At 34.7% G+C, this 14,892-nt stretch overlaps 1 protein-coding gene and 1 pseudogene across 2 annotated transcripts in view; one reads left to right on the forward strand and one right to left on the reverse strand.

Annotated features, from left to right (window-relative positions):
- Window positions 1–14,892, forward strand: part of NRG3 (neuregulin 3) — a 1,179,966-nt gene that overhangs the window by 459,675 nt on the left and 705,399 nt on the right. The window lies entirely within an intron of this gene.
- LOC118989561 (60S ribosomal protein L35a-like) lies at window positions 6,327–6,636 on the reverse strand (annotated as a pseudogene).

A 14,892-nucleotide genomic window follows, 5' to 3' on the forward strand; every position in this document is an offset into this window, starting at 1 on the left:
TTCATAGCAGGTTATGTTCTTATATGAAAGCTGTTGAGACACTTGTTTCACACAGACAGGAGGGTGAGCAGCAAAGATACTGATGTCATCCCTGTGATTGAGAATAGCCTATCTATTTGCCCTGCAGAGTGGGCACTTTATTAACAAGCAATGTTGTTTATCAGGCTGGGCATTCAAATGAGCCTTTCCATTTAATCTGTTACTTTGAAAAGGTCAGCTTTTCTACAGAAAAAATATTTCTATTTCTTGTATGATTTCTTGAACAACTTTCTTTAATTTGCTATGTATTTCTGTGTCTCTTCTTTTCTGCAAGTTTTCCCCATCAATTATCTATATACCGATTTAATTTCAACACCCCCAAAACACATGGCATTGAAAATTCAGGGTTTGTGAGTGAACAGTTTTCTTTTTCTTCTTTTTATTCTTCATTCTCTTTCTTTGTGTACTCTTTCTTTCTTTTAATGTATTTTCAAAAAATTATTTTTCCACTCTGTCTTAGGATGTATTGACTTTCTTCAAAGAGGCAAGTGCTCTTGTGTTTCATGTGAACCTCACTTTAGTACCCAGTCTTCTTCTTTCCATTTAATTCCTAAAAAATTATTTTTCCCTAGTTCTGTAATGTATGCATCTTTTTATTTGTGCTTTCAAATAGACAGGAAAACACATTATGTTTAAAAATATTTGGCTTCAAATGAATACTTTAGCTCTAGCTGAAGAATCTTCCAGAAGACCATATTGCTGAAAATAGAGTGTAGCTAAACTCCTGTTTGTAACTGGAAAGAGCTTAGGGAAGTTGTTCCTTTCCAGTAGCCCTTGAACAGAAAATGTTTACCCCTCAACAACAACAAAAAATAAAAATAAAAACAAAAAAATAAGAATTCTAGGTTCTGAAATGTTGCAGTCTCACATCCAATCAATGAATGCTGCTGCCTTAGGAGACAGATGGCAGTTTATAGTCACAAAGTCAGTGAAACCGCACCTGAGTCTGGGGATGGAAACTTGAATTACCAAATTGAAAGACAATGTAGATCTTCCGACTTTAACAGACAAAAGGAAATTTATAAATTTGGGTGCTTTCATTCCTAGATAAGTCCAACTTCTTTATATGAACAGTTTTCTAAAGACTGCATAATCTATTAACCAAACACATGAAAAAAAAAAGTGTAGCTTATCATCCTAGGAGACTTTCAAGATGTCTTTGCTTTACTTATTTTATTGTCTTGCATCCAGTTCTTCAGGATATAGTGGTCTAATTAATAAATTCATCGACTTTATAATCCATTAGGCAGCAATATCCCAAAATGAGAGTGATAGATACTATTTAATAGGAGTGGCCAGAGTAAAGGTCTTATCAATACTTCTGTTCCACAGTAAAGTAGAGTGCTTGGCCCTGGACATAAGCCCAGGCTAGTGGTCGGAGGGGAAGATGTGAGAGGGATTTTAGTAGTTGGAGCTAATAGGCAGCTCTCTTCTCACCATTGTGCTTTCTGCTCAACGCAATCAGTTAACTCTGCCTTCAAATCCTGGCGTCTCTGGAGACTTCACACAGTCGCCAAATCACTCACCTTCTTTTTGCCCTAGTTTTCCAGCCACAGATCACAGCCTCCCCACCTTCGGGATAGGGCTTCTTTATTTCTCCAAATTTCTAGGTTTATTTATTACATGGAAGAAGCCATGCTGCTCTTGTTAGATTATTAGAATGATCCCTGAGGTTTGTGAAAGTAGAATAGATATCAAATATTGATTCCTTGGTGGTAAACATTCTTAATTATTACAATAAGATTGTTATGCAGGATGGAGAGTGTCTGTTATGTATTTATCCTATACACAAAGAGCTGAGCCCACCAATGTGTCTCGGGATTTTAGCTTTATAGCCTTTATATTCTCAATGTGGGTGGTGGGATTGGGAGGATAGGGGTGTAGAATATTGTAGTAGTAACTCACAACTTTTAACTTCAAATGATTTGGCAAAGGAACTTATTCTGAGAGACCAGTTTGTGGTTATTTCAAAGGAAGATGCTGAAAAAGGCAGTAATTTTAGGTGGTTAGTTGCATTTAGCATCTCATGGTCGTGCTGATGGTGAAACACTCCTAGTGCCTCAACACATATTGATTAAATGTTGACGACATGCCAGGCACTGTTCCAAGTACTGAGGGTCAAACTTCACAGGAGAAGTACTTTGCCCTGGGAGCTCATGTTTCAGTGGCATGTGGCTGTCACTGGGGCAGGCTCAGGCCTTTCATTCTTCAGGTGTTTCCCATTCCCTCTGATGGATGGCTTTCTAGACATGCTGGCTTTTCTCCCTACATGCAATGTTGTGAAACAAACATTTGTGAGCTGAGTCGTGAGTAAGTTGTCACATTTCTAGGTACCAGACCTCTTCAAGCTCTAAGTCCGCATTTGGTCACATTAGTATGGACAGACATACTGTATTAATTAATGGACAAGGACACTTTTTCCTGCCCTGGGCAGTGGTTTATATACATGTTTCTTTAGAACAAAGTGCTCTGCTCTAGTAGATGATTTCAGAAACAGTGGTCCCTCCTGATTTCAGGCCGGTGCCTGTACTTCCCAGCCTCTTTGTGATCTGAGGTACAGGAAGAGTGAGACAGTGGATCTTTCTCCAGCTCTGTTTATTAACCTGGCCTTTGGCAATTTCGTTTTCTGACTCCATTCTTCACTCCATTAACACTGGAGACCAATAGAGAAAGGCAGATGTGGTGAGGAAAGGACGAGTAGCAAACCTCTCCCTGTCTCTCAGTCTTCCTATCACTAAGAAAAGTGTCTTCTTTTCTCCTTTGGCTGCAAGAAACATCAGAGGAGACCAATGGCTAACTAGTTATCCTGTGATCCATTTAGGAAAAGAGTATACCAATTGCACTACAAGTTAAATAATCATTACACCAACAAGAATATAAGTTCCACATGTCTGTGATTTACTGAAAAAAAATAGTAGTAGATTAGATTCAGTATTGTGCTTATAATAACAAGACTCTCTCTTCCTTACATTTAAATTTGCTTTGTTAAGATTAAAGTTTAATTTATTGGAATTGCAATAACATAGGTTGTGCTCATGAGAGTTTGTTATATATGACAAAGCCAAAGGGGGTAGATCCGAGGGTGGGAGGTGAAGGTGGATGGGGCAGGGGGTGCGGTGGGCACAGTGAAAATGGAGAAAACTGTACTTGAGCAGCAATAAAAAAAGAAAGAAATGTTAGTTTCATACAGCTTTTCAACTTTTTGTCATAAAATTTCATGTGATATAGATATACTTTTATGTCTTTTTATCTTTTCTGTACATGTTAAAACATGAAATAAAAACATTGTTGCTTGGGCATAATATTTTTATCCAGAGTTCTAAAAAGAAGGATTCTCCTGTAAACACATATACAGTGAGGTTTGTTCAGAAAATATCCAGCCATGTACTATGAAAAAGAGACATTTATTGAAAAAGGTACAAAATACAAGAAACATTGTATACAGGACAATGATGCATCAGTCCTGTTCAAAGTAGGCATTTTGGGATCTCATACAATTCTCCCAATTGCCATCATCTCTCTCATAGTATTTTCCTGGATCTTGTTGAAGATCTGAAATCCCTTCCCTTTCAAAAGTGATTTTAGTTTTGGGAAAAGCCAGAAGTCACAGGGTGCCAAATCTGGGCTGTTGGGGGTTGAGTCACCTGGGTGACTTGATGTTTCACCAAAAAACCGGCACCAGATGTGATGCATGAGTGGCCACATTGTTGTGATGAAGGTGCCAATCACCAGTTGCCCACAGCTGCAGATTTCTAAAACATCCAAATAATTCCTGTGAAGGATTGTTCAAGCTTAATGCAGAGTTTGATGCTGATTTTTTTCTCTTCTGGCTCAGTAATTTTGAATATGATGGCCACACAATATACATGCTCACCCAACAGTATTTACTGCTCTCACTAACTAGTACAATGAAGCTGTTATTGCATGCATGGGCATTCCAGTCCACTCTCTTTGGCTGTCAGGTTACATGAATGTCTCACAAACCATTCACATTATATTAACAATGGTTGGACTTTTTCCAGACAAACCTCATATATGTGTGTACATATATACACAAAACACATATTATGTATGTATGTGTATATATACACATACACATATTTGCAAAATGAAGAGTTCATTTGGTAATTCCAAAAGAAATAATAGCTTTAATAACACTGCTGCACTTGGTGTTTGCCATCCAGTATTGCTAGAACACCAAGCATCACCTGATTCTTTTTGGCACCGTTTTCTCTGAAGGTTCTATTTATGCCATTTTAATTTTGAATGTATTTTGACATTTTCAAATAGGTGCATGACATCTGTTGAATAAATAATTACTAAAAAGAGATTTGCTTGTTTTTACTGTGGTTTTAACTTCCTTCACTGCAAACTCACCTTTCCTCACTTCCGTCAGCCAGGACACCTGCCTTCTTACTGTAACATCATCCTCAGGTGGGTCTTTAGAGTTTCCCTTTGCCTCCCTAAGACCCTGACTTTTTATCACTCTCCATATTCTTTCTATTATTACATTTCTATTGCATGCATGATTTTCTTCTCAAATCAGCACTGAGCATTTTTAAGATATTTGGATGTAGCATGGTTTCACTGCTATGAAATATGATTATCGCTGTCACATTATAGCCAACATGTTACAATTACTTTGCCTAATTATATTTTGCTGTTGAGCTTATATTAAACTTCAACAGCACCAGTTTTTAGATTACATTTTTCTAATACATTCCAATGGTAAATCATGCTTTGGTGGTAAGAAATATCTTCTAGAGTCTGAGAATTGTTTAACTTCTTTGAGGTAGTATATATTACTGTGGGCACTGTGTATTATAGCATTACATTTTTCCCCTTCTCTTGGTCTGTTAAAATGTTAGAACCATATAGGGTGGGGAAAAGTAGGTTTACAGTTGTTTGTATGGAAAATAATACAATAATTAATAAATAATTATATGAGAATAAACTTTGTGTTTCACATACTCATGGCTGTAAATGTTCTTTTGATCCATGCAGTATCTGGGCCATGTTCTAGCCATGTGTAGGTCAATATGATATGCTTTTTTAGGTCCTCCTTTAATTTATATATCTGTTGAAGCTTATGAGCCTTTAGAAATTCCCTTAAATTTCTGTTGGAATAAAAATAAATAAATATATCTTGATGCATTTCTGCTTTATCTTCTTAATTTGTCATAATTTCATGGGCCTCTCCTGGAAGCACATGGAAAAGTTAGAGAAACCTCCACTGTTTCTGGAATTTCTTTAGGCCTCCTACAAAGTTACTCTTATGAAACAGAGTTTGGCAAAATTGGCCTTTGCTCTTTCTCTTTTGACTTTCTTTGTTAGCCCTCTAGCAATGGGCCAGTTTGAACTTTTTACCCTGGTTTGGCCTTTGACATCTTCCCAGCATGTGTTCTGCTTCACTTCTCACCAACAGTGAGAATTACCCCACCTCCACGCTCTCCCTGAGACTCAAAAAGAGAAATAGCATCAAGACCCCAGACATGTCTTCTAATTTCTCCTCTGATAAGAACTGTTCTTTGACTATTTCACTCCCTAACTACATTCAGTTCATATTTCAATCCCTGTTCAAAATAGCCAATTTATTTAACTGTATATAGAATTAGCTTTGGATTGATACAATTTGAAAAAACTATTTTTGATAAATGGGAAACATTGTGTTTGTCATTTCTAGTTCAATTTGTAGAGTGACTAAGAAATATTTTATATTTTATAATAATATATTGTATAAATAATAAACTTAGCAATAACATTGCTCTGTTCATGGAGAGTATCTAAATTTTTAGGTTTGGGTATTACACATCCATGCACATGCCACATCCACATTGTGCTATAAGACTTTTTTTGCATGAATTTTTTACTGTTGTTCAAGTACAGTTGTCTCCATTTTTCTGCCACCAATTTCCCCCACCCAAGCGACCCCCCACCTCTGACCCTAACTCCTTTGCCTCTTTGGTTTTGTCCATGGGTCCTTTACACATGTTCTTTGATGACCCATCTCCTTTTTTCCCCCATTATTGCCCTTCTCCTCCCCTCTGGTTACTGTCAGTTTGTTCTTTTTTTCTATGTTTCTGCTTATATTTTGCTTGCTTTGTTTTGTTGATTAGATTCCACTTATACATGAGACCATATGTGTTTTGTCTTTCACCACATGATTTCTCTAGTCATTCTCCAGGAAATACTCTCCCTGGCTTATCATTTATAAAGAATGTGGAAGAAAGTTTTATAAAACAACAAGTCCACTTGTATTTATTTATTTTTTAATAAGTTCAAATCATTCAGGGATACAACATTATGTGTATTCTGTGTACAATCGCCCTCGCAGGAAGGTTGCTAGGAATTTCACACAAACCATGTCACTGTTTCCATGAGGACGAATTACCTTTCCCCACATGACTCTGGTTTGGTTGGGTTTGCCACTAGGGACCACTGTGTTGTTCTTTGTTTTGTACACATGAACACATCTCTTGCTTAGATAGAACTCAATTCCATCTTGAGCATAAACAATTTCAATTTTAAGAAGAGCTGTGTGTTCTGAAGACCCTGCTTATAGCCAGCAAAAATGGCTTTGGACCACAGCCTTCGACATATTGGTTGTTATAGAGTCCTGTTCCAAGCAGGCCTCCATGGGCTTGCAGATGGCAGAAGGAGGAAGGCTGAACATTTGCAGTGTGCATCAATATGCCTGCTTTGTCCCAAGTTCTGAAGCTTAAGAATTCCATGGGTTCTTCTGTGATTTTCACTATCTACTTATATTCCTTCATTTTGCATTCTTAGAATATCTGAATTGATCTTGCATTATATCTGATGTTTCATGGACTTGAGGAATGTAAATATTTGAAGAGAGCAGCTATAGACCAATCAATAGTGATTGTGATTCCCTTTGTTCCCTGCTGGCTTTCTTTACAGTTCCTGAACATGGTAAATTTATAGCCATGGGTTTTAGCTTTTAATAAACAAAGATAAAGATATAAATTCATGAAGCCTTGAAGTGATATTTAGATGATAACATTTAAACATGAGATTCCTGTGCTATTTACTGACTAATGTAAAAAAAGTGTTGCTATATTCAACCTGTTATAACTAATGTTAAATCTTGATCTTTCTAAATACACAGTGCTTGGTCAGTTTTGTTTCACTAAGAATATGACTAATCCTTCCCAAACTTATGGAAGTTGAGCTAATACAGTTCTGACTATCAACAGTTAAATTCTTAGTGATTGAATTCTTAACAACAGTAGACAAAACCATTTTCATGTAAAATGTAGGTGGGACTCTTTGAAAAAGAGCAAAATGTATAGTTGTTTAACCACTAGGCTGTACACTAAGAAAAATAGTATTAAATTTAAACCTTAATCATAAAAGAAAATGTTAAATAATTAAATAAATAAAGCAACTCTAAGCATAAAAAGAATAAAGATCAATGATTGCACTGTAGTGAATTGGCTGGTTGCCAGATAAGCTTTATTAGAGTGGCAGGTATATTTTATTGAAATGACCAATGAGCTTAGTGTCAAAATCTATAACTGTGTGACCTCAGTGAAGTTTGTTTTGTCACCAAGGGTACATTTTTAATAGATGGGAGCCTCTGAGATCCAGAGTGAAGTAAGGAATCAAATCATAAACAAATTTCACTCGCAGAATCTTAAAAGAATTTCACTGTCATGATGTCTTCCATGTCCTGAAAACTGGGCCATTGGAATCTCTTCCCCAAATGGACACTCCATAAATATCTTATAGGAAAAATAAAGAAAACCCATCCTTTCTTTGAAAACTTTTAGCATTCACCAATTATCATCATACACTGTGATTTTATTCTGGAGTATTTGGTATGCTCTTTTAACCTCTGGCCTGAATTTAGAGAAGTTTGTTTTCATATTTCTGTACTTTATCTGTATTTTCTCAGCATCTTTTGCTAGTTGGTAGAATATCTTTGTATTTATTATTCTTTCCAAGTTTATTTTGGAATTCAACAAATATTTATTGTATTTCCTATGTGGCAGGTGCAGTGCTAAGCTATGGGAACCCAGTGGTGAACAAAATCAGGAAAAAATAAATACCTGCCTTGAGGGAGCTTCTATAATTACCTCAAGTAATTACATAGATAAATGCAAAATTATCACCATAGTAAGTGCTGTGAAGAAGTGCTCCTGGTGCAATGAATGCATAATAATGATGGCTTTTACCTACTGGTGGAAGTGAGGCCAGGCTTTCTTAAGGAAATAATCATTTGCCTGGTAACTAAATGGATAAGCAGGAGTAACTGGTTGAAAGGTGGGAGGAAGGACATTTCAAGTGGAGGAAGTGACATGTTAGTTGGTATTGTGTTTAGTGTGGAAAGTCATTCTGGCTAGAGTTGGAAGAGGAAAAGGAAGGCTTCGTTAGTAGTGGTGAATATATGTGGTGCCTAATATTTTGTATTGTGAATTTTAGTGTTCTTAAAAGCAATGAGAAGCTATCTAAGTTTTATTAAGCAGGATGAGAGTGGGAGAGGTGATGTAAGCTGTGTGTATTGGAAGTGACCAGTCTTCCTGTTGTGTGGATTAGAGGACTTTCCCAGTGGACACACATGGACCACACTGGGGACACTGCAGTGGTCTCACTGCAGCTAGACAGGCTCATAGTTATGGGAATGGCAATGAAGGAAAGCAGGTGGTATGAACTGTTACCAGAGAGGATAAAATTCAATAAGACTTGAGGAGTGGGCATTGATGATCAGCATCAGGAAGGAAGATGAATGTTCAGTATTGGTTAGAATATGAATATCAACCTGTGGAAACTAGGATAAGATTTTTAACACAATAGGAGTTTTTGACAGGTCTCTCTGCTTAGTAGAGAAGAAAATGCAGAGCAGTTTTCCTTATTCTAATGTCACCCATAATAAAGTCCCTAGACATTCCTGAACTTTCAGTCTACTGATTAATTAATAAAATAATGCATGTGAAAAGTCTTTGAAATATACATAATACATGCATATATACAAACATATACACATATATTGGATTGTATATATGGATTGGATTGATAAATGTTTGTTATATATTATAACATACACATTATTTATTAAATTATATATTTAACATATTATATTGCATTTATTTATTATATGTATTATTTTCTTTTTTTAAGGAGATCATAGTCTGATCAAGTGTTGAACCAATATACTGTTGATCCTTGAACAACTCAGGAATTAGGGGCACTGACCCCCAAAGCAGTTGAAAATCCATAATTTTTACTCCCCCAAAACTCAACTGCAGTCATCCCTTTGCTCCAGGACCCCTGTGGGTACAAAAATTCTGTAATTGTTTAAATCTCATTTATATCTTGTGTAGAACAATGCATATAGCTGGCCCTCTGCATTTATGGATTCCCAATCAGAGATAAAAATTACTGTTTGGAAGGGTTCACCGGATATTTATTTTTTAAAAATCCATGTATATGTGTCGGACCTACACAGTTTAACCTGTTCTGTTCAAAGGTCATCTGTACATACCAGTAATATTTTTAACTAAGGAATCATCTAAAATTTATTCACCAGATGTATTTGTTAACTATGTAAAAGTAATGTGATAGTGGTTTGTTGTTTAACCCAATGGATCATAATCATGTTAATATATAGATTTTTAAATCTACTGAAAATGAGTTCATTTGTATTTGTAACACATTTAATATTTATAATTTTGCTAAATACCTTCTTGAATTTTCACCTTTGTCTAACCTTAGCAACATTTATAGAATGAGGTTGAGTTCCATTAAGAAGAAATATAAAGATAAAATCTCAAGATTTTAATTTTAGTTTTGACATTTGTTATGCAAAAGGATAATAAATCTTGCCAACCAGGATCAATGACTAGTGCCCTTCCAACTCTCTCTGCTGCTGAAATTCTCTCTCTCTCTCCTTGTCTTAACCCACCAAAGCCACAGAGTGATTCTATCATGTAAACAGAATGTCCTGTCAACCTATGGTAGCAAGCTAATTCTAAGGATGTTGCAAAGGAGGTGTTGTTATATACATGCATATATATATATATACATATACATAACAATATATACATTTTGTTATATATATGTGCTGTAATAAGGAGAGTCAAAAAGAGAAAAAGAGAGAGAAATGTGGATGATGGGTGAAGACTTAAGTAATAAAGGGCTGGGGTAGACTTCTCAAGAAGACTGCACAACAGACTTCCCAGAATAATCCAGGCATAGTCACTTCAATGAACTGGCAAAAATCTCAGGACTCTAAAGTCAATATTTAACTGGAAACTGAGTCAATAAGGGACAGAGGGCAGACATTTTCCAATATCATAATAATTAAAGTTATTGTTACTATTTCTCTAGTGCTATTCTAAGCTGTTCATGTGTGTTTAGTAGCTTAATCCTTATTTATACATTATGAGGTGATGATTTATATAATCTCCTATTTAACGATGAAGAAATTGAATATAGAAAGGGTAAGTGACTTTCTAAGCATCACACAGCTAATGAATAAAGAGGCAGGGGATGATGTAGATAGTCTGGTTTGCTGACTCTGTTGTACCTGCTATCCATGAAATGTCACCCACAGGCTATAGGAAGGAAAACAGTATAATTTAACATGGCCAAGTGCACTAGGGCTCCAAATCCAGCCATCCCCCTGTTTGTTTTGTAAATAGTGTTTTTTTGTATTACAGTCATTCTCATTATTTTAGGAACTGTCAGTTGATGCAATGATGTTACAACATCAGAGTTGGGTAACTGTAAGAGACCATGTGACCTGCAAGACTTCAAATGTTTGCTATCTGGCCCATGTCAGAAACAGTTTGCTGACCCCTGTAGTGGACCAAAGGTACTTAAACTGCAGCCACAGGGCATGGACATGGCATGACATGGATCCAAGGTAATTGCCCCATACCCCACAGAGATGCAAAAACTACCTGTCTTTAATGTATATGCGGATGGTTTTTAGCTGCAAAAGTGGAAGGGAACATTTTACCAAAGAGAAAACCTGTACTACTGGAAAAGACTATTTTAATTATTGACTTGGCCTAAACTGTAAATTATAAACCAGATTAAATATTTAGTCGTAGATATATACAAGTAAAGAAGTATAAACACATTATTAGTTTGGCAATTTATATTAGAAGTTATTATTTAGATTTTATGCTAATAAAGCTGTTAGTATTCAAGATACAGAGTATTTTGTTGTGAAATGGATTTGCCTTAAAATACTATAACAAAAACAAACAAATAAATAAAAGAAAAATGTGTGGAGTTGGTTATAAAAAGGTAACCAAAATAATATGAAGCTAAGCAATTAAAATGTTAGGGTTTCTCATACTATTTCTTTTTCTTTGGTGTGCTTGAAAATACCCTGCATTTTCAAACATTTAAAAATTTACTGTTTGAATTATTAGACAGCTCTCATATTATCTCATGAACTGAACACATAAAAACTCAGTATTTTTATCATAGGCTTGTTAAACACCCATCCCTTATTTTCTTTGTCAGAAAAGAATTGATCAGAAATAAATTAATGAATTGGCATAAATGGAAAAAGAAGGATGAGACACTGTTTGTCAGTTACATATTATTGTACATCATTTTGTTCTACTTGCCACCACTGCCAGGGTAAACTGGAGCATGAGGGATGGCAGACAGCATAGGCATGTTCCTATCCACAGAGAATAACAAATGAAAAAATAATTCTCTGTGGTTTCTCTTATTTCCCTGGTTGGTACATTATGAAATGCTTGGGCTTCACCCCAGCCCTTCTGGAAAGGAGGCAGAAACACTTTGACTTAGAAAAACACCCTTGAAGAATAAGCATAAAATATGTTTTACAGCCATTAATTTTAACATTACATTTCATTAGCAATATAAAGGGTGGGTAAAAGTGGGTTTACAATTGTTCATATGGAAAATGATACAGTAATTAATAAATAGTACAAGAATAAACTCTTTCACGTACTTAAACTGTAAGCCTATTTTTGCCCACCTCTATTTATATTGGCTTTAACAATATCTAACACTTTTTGAAAATAAGGTTTCAGTATGTCAATCAAATGGACAATTCTAAAAAATCACAAAACAGGTTTTTTATGTGGTCCTCTACCAATCTCTGGCACTGTCACTTCCATTTTGGTTTTCAGTATGATCCAAATGTTATGCATTAGTGCATTTGTAATTTTTAATTTAAGATTTTTGATATTTTAAAATGTAAATATATTTTTCTATGGGAAGGAAATAAGATTTTCTATTTGAATAACTATTGAATGCCCCATTCCAGACATTACTGGCAGGCATAACAGAGGTAGCAAGAAGTGAAACATAACCATGCTCTTATCAAGTTTACATTCTAGAATTTTAAAATCGAATTGCTCTGATTATATTCAATTCACCTACATCCTAAAGTAAATTTTGTTTACTTATTCTAACCCTTTCTGAAAGAAGCAAATTAATATGTCCTGCTATAATTATTTGTTTACCACAGTGTCCTTGAGTTTTTATTTTTAAATTCTACATTGAGAATTTAAAAATTTATTGTTGCTATTATTTCAACAAATGTTTGCCTTTTCTTTCTGATAGTGAACTATTTTATCCTGATTGATAGTTTTAGGCTTAAATCTCACTCTTTCTGATGTCGTTACTGCAAATTTTGTTATTATTATACATTTCTGTTGTGCTTTGGCCTACAACCTTGTTATCCAGCCTTCTTTTATTTGTGGCTATTGATAATCACTTTGCTTCAAGGTTGCTTTATTTTTTAAGAGTTGAAGATGGGTCAGTTTAAACAGTGTATGGCTTTAGTCTCTTTCACACCCCATCTAATACACTATCTTTTAATGTGACTATTGACTCCACATACATTAATGGTGACAATATGTATAATTGTATTTTTTCCATCTTATTTTTTGTTTACCATTGATTTTTTATTATTTTTCTGAACTTTTCCTTATTTTTAATTAAAAAATTAAATATTTTAATTTGATCATTTGTGAGTTCTGTTTTATAATTCCATTAAACATTACCTTATGCAGAAGAAAAAATCCATGCTATACTTTAAATGACAATTTTATTGTCATATACATTTATTTTACTAGCATCACTTGTAGAAGGAAGAAAAAAATTACCAAGAGTCATATATGACTAGTGGCTAGTGCATATTTAGGTAACATTTCTATCATTGCAAAAAGTTCTACTAAATTTGTTTATGTACTGTATATACACTTTCTATGCTACTTATATACAATTGGGGTTATATATAATAAGACTGGTGAGGCCATAGTAAGTTAAATATTAAAGATTGATGTGTTCAATTTCCTAATATAAACATAAAAAGAGAAATACAATTTTGCTACACAAACCAAGTGAAATAACATTAATGTCTTAACTGAAGCATTATTTAACACTAAGTCATGTTGGTTAAGTCAAAGATGTCCCAGGAGAGCTTCTTGCAAATAAACTAGCTAGGACTCAATCTCATGATGATAAGATTTCAAATAAGTTTAAATTTGATGAGAAAGGCCCTTCATCCCTAAGTGTGTAATGTATATAGACAATGTCATTAAGATACCTGACATGTAAATAATCTGAAGATTTGCCATTATCTCAATAATAGGCTGTAATTGATAGCTTAATGCAATATATTCCCAAAGTCCCTGTGTCAACAGTCTTTCTATTTTTTAAGATTATTCACTGACTATTCACTGAAACAAGAGGACTCAGGTTCAGCCACAATTTTCTCTGAATTTGAGTTAAGCAATTTGGAGTCAACATTTTAATTTTACTTTTCTATCATTTATAATCAAACACATCTCTCTACCATTCTCCACCAAGATGCTTTCAAAGTAGTGCTGTTCTCTCTCCCATTCAGGAAAAATATGCCCTAGGTTAATTTTAATGTCCCATCCCACATACACACATATACACACACAGAAAGACATGTAACCTACCACTGTCCCCTCTTATGCTCTGATTCATCTGCAGATCCCTTATAGCTTATTTGGAAGCTCATATTATGCCTTGAATATTGTCATCAAATTGGGCCTCTGGCATAATTTTTAAAGTCATTGTGATACTCTTTGTCATAGCAAAATTAGAAAAATATTGCAACACTTTTTAATAAAATATGGATATATGTATCCCCACTTCCTTCTTTATAGAAATTTAAGTTGTTTTAAATTTTCCTTGTGTGTATGTGTTGTATGTTGTCATTTTTTATTTAACAATATAAAGGAAAAGAGGTCAGTGCCCATGATTAAATAGTCAAAGATTGCATGTTTTTTCTTTTTAATTGTTTTTTAAATTTATTTAATTATTTTTCAAGTACATTTTTCTGTCTATTACTCCCATCCCATTCCACCCCAGCATGTTCCCCCCTCCCATTTCCGGCCTTCTTAGTTGTTGTCCATGTATCCTTTATATTTGTTCCTCTAAATCCCTCCCCTATTTCCCCTGAAATTCCCTCCCTTTTACAACCAACATTGCAATGGATAGCATGCTCTTTCTCATGTAGTCGAATAAGTCTAAAACGATTCCAGGGTTGGATTATGGTATCAAAGTGTTTATTTGTGTATCTTGGCCTAGTGCCACATAGTATTCTAAGGGTTTCTACCAGTCAATATATTCCCACCAGAAATGTATGGAAATACCTTTCTAATTGCAGCTTTACCAGTAGATTATATTGCCAAAATTTGGGAATTTGGGAATTTTTTTCTGGATGAAAAAACTATAACACTCTGTAGTTTAAATGTGTTTTTCTTATTTTTTGTGTTACAGAGCTTTATCAACATTAGGCCAAGGTATTCTCTCTCATCATTGTAATTGTCTTATTTTCTAGGAGAACCTTATATATTGGAAAGATAA

The sequence above is a fragment of the Sturnira hondurensis genome, unplaced genomic scaffold (assembly GCF_014824575.4).
Source record: "Sturnira hondurensis isolate 20B ecotype Veracruz unplaced genomic scaffold, ASM1482457v3 Scaffold0006496, whole genome shotgun sequence".
Lineage (NCBI taxonomy): Eukaryota > Metazoa > Chordata > Mammalia > Chiroptera > Phyllostomidae > Sturnira > Sturnira hondurensis.